The following is an 8,600-nucleotide window of genomic DNA, read 5'->3' on the forward strand; positions in this document are numbered from 1 at the left end:
ACTTTTTTTCATGCTCTATGCTCGAGGAGAATTGAAGTTGATGTGTTGGTTATACTTGAGATGGGTATGGCCAGAACTTTATGTGAGCTTGAGAAGATGTGTCCTCTGTCGCTTTTTGTCATAATGATGCACCTTCCCATTCATTTAGCCTATGAGGCCCGCGTGTTAGGACCAGTGTTCTATTGGTGGATGTATGTCTTTGAAAGGTATACTTAGATAAAAAAGTACTTTTCACATGATTATTTGGTTTTATTTCTCGTACTTTCTATTTAAGTTTTGTTATTTAAATGTTAATGAAGCAGTACAAGGATTATGTTACTAATAAAGCACGTCCAGAAGGTTGCATTGCTGAGCGATACTTGAAGGAGGAGACAATGATATACTGTGGAGGATACAAAGGAGGGGGTGGCCTCCTTCAAAAGCTAGAAGAGTGCACCGTGGGTTTTGAGGTAACAATGCCTCCTGGTTTGCTTGATGAAGTTGACAAAGTAGGTCCTCTTGGTCCAAAGTAAACGTTACCTTTTAAAGGGTGTTGAGTGGGAGCAAGCACGTAAGTGGATATTGAAAAGTCATCCAAAGTATGAAATGTGGGAGAAGTAAGTCTATTGTAGTTTACGTGTATGTATTTTTCAATTACCAAATAGACATTTTTATATTATTTATTGTGTTTTATTAATGATATTGAACAGAGAGTACAATAACTTCCTCGAGGTCTGCAAGAGAAACACAGGAAGAAAGTCTGGCCAATTCAAAGTACCTGATGTTCAACTTGATGTTCAAAGTCTGGCCAGTTCAAAGTAGCAATTCATGCCATGGTTAAGGAGACAACTTGATGTTCAAAACCCGAAAGATGACGAGCTTATAGAAATAGCAAGGGGACCAGCACGTTTTGCCATAACATATGAGAAGTATACATTCAATGGATTTTTATTTGTCACCAAAGATTATGAGTTGACTAAAAGAAACCAAAACAGTAGAGTTTGTACCAAGTGCCCAACTACCTTTCGCTCGAGTCCTAAGGATAAAAATCCTATAGAAGCATCTGCTGAATACTACGGTGTTCTTAGGAAAATTGTTCAATTGGAGTACCGAAATACTGATTACAAACCAGTGTTATTCAAGTGCGATTGGGTTAAGCTCCCGAATGGTGTGAAAGTGGATAACGAGTCAAAACTGTTGTTGGTCAATCTATCCAATATACTTGGTTCATCTCAAATGAATGACCAGCCATTCATTCTTACTGAGCATGTATCCCAGGTCTTTTACTCTAAAGACCCAGTGAATCTTGATTGGCATGTGGTTATTGAGGTTCCAAGAAAGGTTTATTCTGATCTGGACTCAACAAGAGTAGTGTCAGAAAATATAGTTGTGGATGAATCGTTCGCGAAGCCTATCGTTCCAGAACGTGTGGAGGATGAGTTGATCTTTAATGAAGAGAATATGGTTGCTACTGTTGAGGTTATCAACCGAAGAAAAAGACCTAGAAAGAAATGAGATGTTATATTATTATTATATGAAGTCTTTTGTTCCGAGAATTACATATTTAAACCTGTTTTGCTGCTTGTTATGAATTCATATTTAAATTAGTGGTTCACATTTTTAAATTAGTGTTTCACATTTTGACTAATTTCTAAATTCATTTTTTGTTATTTGTACGTTGATCCTTATTGTATTGATCATTAACTTAAATGTATATGCAAGTGTTTGTTTAATTTGCAGAGTCTAGTTGTCGCTCTGTACTATGGCTAGTAGCATATCCCAAGATTCAGCTCACCCACTAAAGGACTCCCCCAACACTAACACTGGTAAGTAGTTCATAATTCATAGTTCATAAGTAGTTAATTATTTCCATTTCATCCTTGTATAACATCATCAGTTTTTGCATTATCAGGTGGGTCTGCTACTTCACGACCGCGCTCAGATAACACTAGAGGTCCTACTCTACCTATATTCGATCATTTGGAAGAGGGGCAGAGAATTGAACTTTGGCTTAATATCTATAACCAGCCTGATTTTCCTAAAGAAGGTGTCAATAGACTATCTAGTGAAGCTGCTCGCCTTGCGGACCATGAGATCCCATGCTTCTATAAGGATTGGCCAACTATGATGAAACTTAGTAAAGGAACTCACTATACCAACATCATTAAAAGCTTGAACGACACTTTTGTATTTGTTAATGGTGACGAAGACAAGGGGGTAGACTGTAAGTATGTTCGGGATAAAGTCATGGCCGCTTAGAGGAGCCACAAGGGTGAATTGAAAAAGAAATATGTTGCTGGTAAGGATCCAGAAATTGTGAAAATGAAGGCACCAGACGGAATCCCTTTGGAGGATTGGAAAGCTTTTGTGAATCATTGTAATTCAAATGAATTTAAGGTACTGTCTTAGACATTCTAACGATATACTATACGATATGCCCTGTCCTTACTAGCTTATAAGATGCAAAGCAAACTGTAACTTAATTTGTATATGTTATGTAGGCATTAAGTGCAAGAAATGTTCAGAACCGTGCAATGCAAATTGAACCAAACTGTGGGGGGAGGAGACCGGCACAAGTTTATCGCAGTAAAATTGCAAATGAACAAGGTGTGTCGGTGGAAAAAGTTGATCGGGGTGATATGTACGTAGAAATGCACACACTTAAAAAAAGTGGTACACCCCAACGACAAAGTTTGGCAGTAAGTCTTTATTTTATATGCTTTTTTCTTGGATGCTTAGTCAATGCATCACTTATATATATATACTATTTAAAAGTGTATGCTTCATCAGTGATACATCTGTGTTATCTATATGATTTTAGAATGTTTTTATGTTTTCCATTGAATAGGATAAGATTTCTCAACGTTCCCCTTTGAACTCTAACACGACCTCCAACTCCGACTTTGAAGCATGCGACAATGATGTTGTGACAGAGGTATGAATTTATACTTTGCTCAATTTTTTTTTTATTCCTCGAATTAAAATCTACAAGTACACAGGTTGTTGGTAAAGACTCAAGAGGGCATATGCGGGTCATGGGCTCTGGTGTTTCTAAATCTTCATTTAAGCATTCAGCTCCTTATAGGAAGATATATCAGAAACAGATTAAGGTCACTGAGAAGTTAAAAAATCAGTTTGAAAAGAAAATTGATGAGCTGAAGGACTCATTTGATGGAAAAGTAAATCAGATTAATGAAACGGTGCAGAATCTTGTCCGCCATATGCCACCTACATGTAATTCCCCTGCTAGACCTTCTGGATCACATGATATATTCTCTCAGGTACGAATACGTATGACTTTATTTTATTCTCATAGTAATAGTAAAATTTAATGGTTTGTGTATTTGAACTTTTAACTAATGTTATTTTATTTTATTTTTTATCTATTTTTGAAGGGACCCGATTACATGAATGCTGAAGTCATTGTGAGAGCCTTTTGGCCCTTGAGAAAGGTTGCATCTGGGAGGGTGAAACAAGTTGATCCAACATTTAGGATTGGAGATAGAACTTTGGGGGATGGAAAATTCTTGGTTTACATTGAGGCGATTACTATAGGTTCTTGCAAATTGCCTAAGCCCTATAATCACTTTCGTACCCTTGGTCAAGTTGGGCACGGATATGTTATTTGGCCTAAAGAATTTCTGCAGTTTCTCCCCCCTCATTGTTAAAGGCCATTTCTCCTCTTTTAGCAGACACATAGGGTCTTTTTCATCTTGGACTTGGAAGTATTTTATTTTGTATTAGTCAAGCTAGGATTTTGGACGTGTTACTTTACTTTTTGGATATGTTGTTTTGTTATGGATACTTTCGATGTGTTATTTTGTTTTATGGATATTTTGGTTGTGTTATATGTTAGATGAGCTTGTTTTATAGATATTTTGATTGTGATATATCGGTACTTGCAATTGTGTGGTTGTTTGTTTACTTTTTCAGGTGGCGGGATTCACTGTACTAATCTAACCCCTTTTTAGCTCCACCAACGCAAACTAGATATTGGCGTTGCTGGTCCCAAGCCCAGGTAAAGGAGGAGGGAAAAGGCAAAACTGATTGGTTTTTGCAGGTTATAAAGTGAGAGCAACCTTACTTGTCCCTTGAAGCACAAGAATATGTAGATTTAGTTCCCGAGTTGAATAATATAGTGTCTGCAATTCAAGTGTTATTGGTAAGTTATTATGTATAACCGTGTTACTTTGATACTTATCCATTTTGTTTTCTTCCAACGAACACTGAATCTCTTGATAATTTCTTGAAGACGAGAATTGTTCGTAGCCTGAGAGGTTTGAGTTTTCTGAAGGTTCTTCTTGGAATAACAAGCATTAGGAAGGTAGAGCCTTACATGCCATGATTCCTCCGTTCTCACAAACGAAGGTAGAGCCTTACATGCAATCCCTACTTTATGACATTTTAAGGTAAACCCTTATATTTTTTGGTATGTAGGCTCAACAAAAGTTACAACCGCTGGCCCTCCAGCAGTAAATGAGTATTCGAGACTTCAAAATCCAAAAGCAAGCTTCAGAGTGGTTCAACCAGAAGTTGTACCAAGGTATCTATACCAGTTTCAGAATTTTAAGGACTTAATAGAAATGTCTGTCAGTATTGATGCTAGTTTCTACATTTATGCCTTGAATACTAATTTTATCTTGCTACATTTAAAAACATAAAAACTAATTTTATGCCATGCTACATTTATCTTGCTCTTCGGATCTACTAGTTTTGAACACTGAAGAGTCCATATTGATTGTTCCCTGCTTTTAATACAGAAACCTTAGACTCACATTGCGGATGAGCGGACTAACAATCATGGTAGCTCACATGATGGAAATCGTGAGTTGGTCAGTATATATTTTTATTGCTACATTTTTAATTATCATACTTCTTTTTATTTTTCTCTTGCTTCAAGGTCTTGAATACTAAACCTAGAATAATGTGTTTGCTATTTTTGAATAAATGCAGAATCTCTTAGTGGATTGGATCAGCTCGAGCAAAATCGAGCATAAGCCCATTTCTATTGAGGCGCATGTAAGACAAGAGGGTAAGCATATACTGTAGAAGAAGAAGCATGTCTACCACAGGCTCAAAATCCTTTAGTTTTTGCAAATCGTCTAACGCCTTTCCTGCCTAACTTAGAGGAAAATGCTCAACCTGAGAGGCAAGTCTCCCCAGAAAAGCTTTATCGAGCAGCTTTGTTGAGAGACCGGTTTGCTGATACTATCCTCAAAGCTCGATAGAAGACTCTCGATCAGGTTGGTTACAAATTTGGGCTGGTTATTGAAATTTACCATGTTCATACCTGTCCATTTTCTTAGTGTTTTATGCTCCGGATGTGATCGGGTATAATTTGATCTGCTGAGGTTAGGGTGAAAAGGGAGATCCTGAGAAACTGCAGCGTGAGCGAGAGGAGCTTGAAAGGAAACAAAGGGAAGGTTTGGACTTCTAACCTGTTGCATGGTAACTTTGATTTCTTAAAGGTTGTTTACTTAGTTACTGACATCTTGGGGTTAATGGTGATTAATTATAAGTCATGTGTTTTATGAGATCGAAAAAGCTCTCGGTTGCGGGGCAGAGGCCAAAGCTACGAAAATGCTCTGAGGCGGTCGATGCAGAGCAGTTGAAGCCAAAAAAGAAAAGAGGGAGCTTGAGAGAAGCTGCACACCAGGCTTTACAAAATGTAAATAACAAGAATTCTTACTTCAGTTTCCGTTTAGTAGATCTGTACTGAAAGCGTTCGTTGAAATTATCCTCTTGTTGTATGCAGATGGAAAAGACAGTTGAAATCAATGAAAACTACCAATTTCTGGAATGATGAACTGCTCACTGAATTAGACCATATGTTTGATTTTAATGGGGAGTTGATGGCTCATGGCAAAAATTGGCAAGTTATTATCTACACTGATAATGAAGGAGATGCGATGCTCGTGGGAGATGGCCCTTGGCAGTAAGTACTCATTTTTTTTTCTTTATATTTTTTACTGCGAAATTAAAGCAAAAGTTGCATTTATGTTCAATCTCTCCCATTATTTGTCTACAGGGAATTCTGTAGCATGGTTCGCAAGATCTTCATCTACACAAGGGAAGAACAGAAAATTAACCCAGGGACTTTGAACTCAAGGGTTGACGAAAATCCTGTGATTGCAGAGGAAAGAACAGGTGCTAAGGAAACTATTTCATTACTAGTGCCCTCTGCAACTAGTCCTAAGAACTGCTAAACTTCTCTCACATGGCTAGCTTGGTTAGTAAGTTGTTTGGATCCTTTCACATGACAATGTCGATGATTTAACAGTCTATGGAAGGGATAATTAGTGGTTGTGTGGTTTGAACTCCTGCTTCAGGTGATGAACTTAAGGAGTCAGATTGCAAAGGTCAAGTGGATTATGTGCTTCCATCGTCAGAGGAAGAAGTTGAACCCTCGAAGTTGAGTGAGTCATTGTCCGTAACAGAAGAAGAGGATTTCCCCATCTGTCTTGAAGGTACCATTCTTATTTCTAGATTAAGTAGACTTCCACTGCCTTTTTCATTTTTATTTGGTCTTTGTAGTATTGGGTTTGCATGTGCTCCATTAGTTGGTACTCTACACCGGTACACATCATATAAATGATCATTCAGTACGGCAACTCTTCATTGAAATGCTCTACAGAACGAATGCAACTATGTTTCCATATTGTGACTGCAGTTCAGATGAGGGAGGGTTTGCATTTGGCAGCATGGGTCAGACATGTGATACCTTTAAAATGCATTATTACGTATTCCTCCTAGAGGTTGTTTACTTGCTTTGGAGTAAAGTGGTTTTCAACAGAAACTAAAGCTAGACGTTAGAATTATTGACATATATCGTTCTCATGATATTGCATTATAGTTCCCTTGACACATTTTTTTTTTATCAAATACTCATTTTCGTATTCTTTTTACAATCAAGGAAGCCTAAACTATAAGCAAGTATTGCATATAAATGTACAAAATGTTTGCGATCCTTGGTATGTTTTATCAGATAATTTCTTTTTTTTTATCAGTCAATGTTATGCCTGTAGTAAATTGCCAATTAGTACATTTTTTTTTCCTTATTGATTTATCCATCTTCTTAAACTACTTTTAAGACTTTGTGCCTACTGAAGGAACACAATATATAGCTATAGCTGGAGAGAAATCTTCTGAGGTGAGTACATAAATCTAATGATTTCGGCGTTTTGATTGCTCGTATTATTGCCTTATCTTACTATTTGATGGATATCCAAAGTTTGAGATTTGGGATCTCAATAGTGCAGAGCGGCTAGCACGATTACCTTAGTCTTGCAATGGAAGCTCCTTGGATCATGGTACAAAGGCAAGAGGTTTGTGTTTATGCTTATACCATTTTTTACTGTTTATGTAGCCCTTCTCACAATAGGTTACCAATATACTCAACAGTTATGCTGCATATCGAACATTCAACTCCTTCCATTTATACACATGATGAATTTGCTTTTCCCATTTGCGTATGTCATTGAATCATGGAAGACATATAAACCACGTTCATCTTAGAGTAGATTTTGGCATATGTTCATTTTGATACTCAGTATTGGCCATGGAGTAGTAGTTTAACTGCTCTAAACTGCATTTTGATGATTCTAATCTGTTGTTCGTTGGTGGTTTTGTAAGTCTTATGTTTGTATAATATGCCTTGCCATTGTAGTGAATTATCTGTAATGGGCTTGTGCCTTTGTCGCATAATTTCTCTTTGCATTTCAAGACTTGCGGTTTAATTGTATCTATAACGTTTTTCATTAACGTAAATAATGAGAAAAAAAAAAAAAAAAAACAAAGATTGCCTTTTGATTACCAAGTCCAAGATCTTGTTTTAAATGATAAACATTGGTTGACTTCATTCTAGTGTCCATATCTAGTAGTGCATCTTTATTTAAGTAAATATTTGCTATTCAGTGATTAGTTATTTTCTATGCATAATTATGATATGAATCTTACATGTGATTACCCGCTTCACCTATGTCATTCTCGGCCCAATAACATCAGATTTCGGGTTCTTCGATTGATGGATGGATCGCCTATAGTGCAACAAGGCTCTCATCAAGATCGAGTCCTTAGCAAGGTCGAAGAAGAGGCAACATGGGGCTTCTATCGCTTCCTCTCGGCCCGGCATCACTTAACATGCCAAGTTTCATTTCTAAATGGCGTGTCCCCGGCTCTCAAATCTAGAGGCTTAACTATTTGACTCAAATATAGAAAAAGCTTAGATTAGACATCAAGCGGGGAAGATATTTTCCCAGAAGAGTCATGCAACGCTTGCTTCGAGACGGGACCCCATCCAATTACAAGGACACAATCCCCAAATTCAAGCCTTAATTCAAGAAAGAGAGACTTTTACAAATGGCATCATATCAACAACACCGCAATAGATTTTGCAATCTATGCCATAGATGTAGTGAGTGCAATGCAACAAAGAAGAAGAACAACCGAGGCAGCAAATGCAACAACAAGGTCCGCAATCAGATCACGGAGTTAAGCACCCCTATGAGAGTGGTGTATGTGCTCGCCGACACGCAAGACATTTATCATCAACGCCATCGCCCTCCCAGAAGTTACCTACATTGATCTTAAGCATCTTGTTTCTCTGCTCCTTTACCAACTTT

General features: G+C 37.4%; 2 long non-coding RNA genes across 2 annotated transcripts; both read left to right on the plus strand.

The window, feature by feature from the left end:
• The first annotated feature begins 1,751 nt into the window (after positions 1 to 1,751).
• Positions 1,752 to 2,543, plus strand: LOC147514456 (uncharacterized). The gene is made up of 3 exons (XR_015213218.1): positions 1,752 to 1,805; positions 1,892 to 2,376; positions 2,481 to 2,543. It is a non-coding gene; the product is annotated as an uncharacterized LOC147514456 (long non-coding RNA).
• Positions 2,544 to 5,616: 3,073 nt separating this feature from the next.
• LOC147514457 (uncharacterized) lies at positions 5,617 to 7,307 on the plus strand. The gene is made up of 5 exons (XR_015213219.1): positions 5,617 to 5,647; positions 5,735 to 5,914; positions 6,008 to 6,208; positions 6,309 to 7,129; positions 7,211 to 7,307. It is a non-coding gene; the product is annotated as an uncharacterized LOC147514457 (long non-coding RNA).
• Positions 7,308 to 8,600: the final 1,293 nt, after the last annotated feature.

The sequence above is a fragment of the Coptis chinensis genome, chromosome 2 (genome assembly GCF_015680905.1).
Source record: "Coptis chinensis isolate HL-2020 chromosome 2, ASM1568090v1, whole genome shotgun sequence".
NCBI lineage: Eukaryota > Viridiplantae > Streptophyta > Magnoliopsida > Ranunculales > Ranunculaceae > Coptis > Coptis chinensis.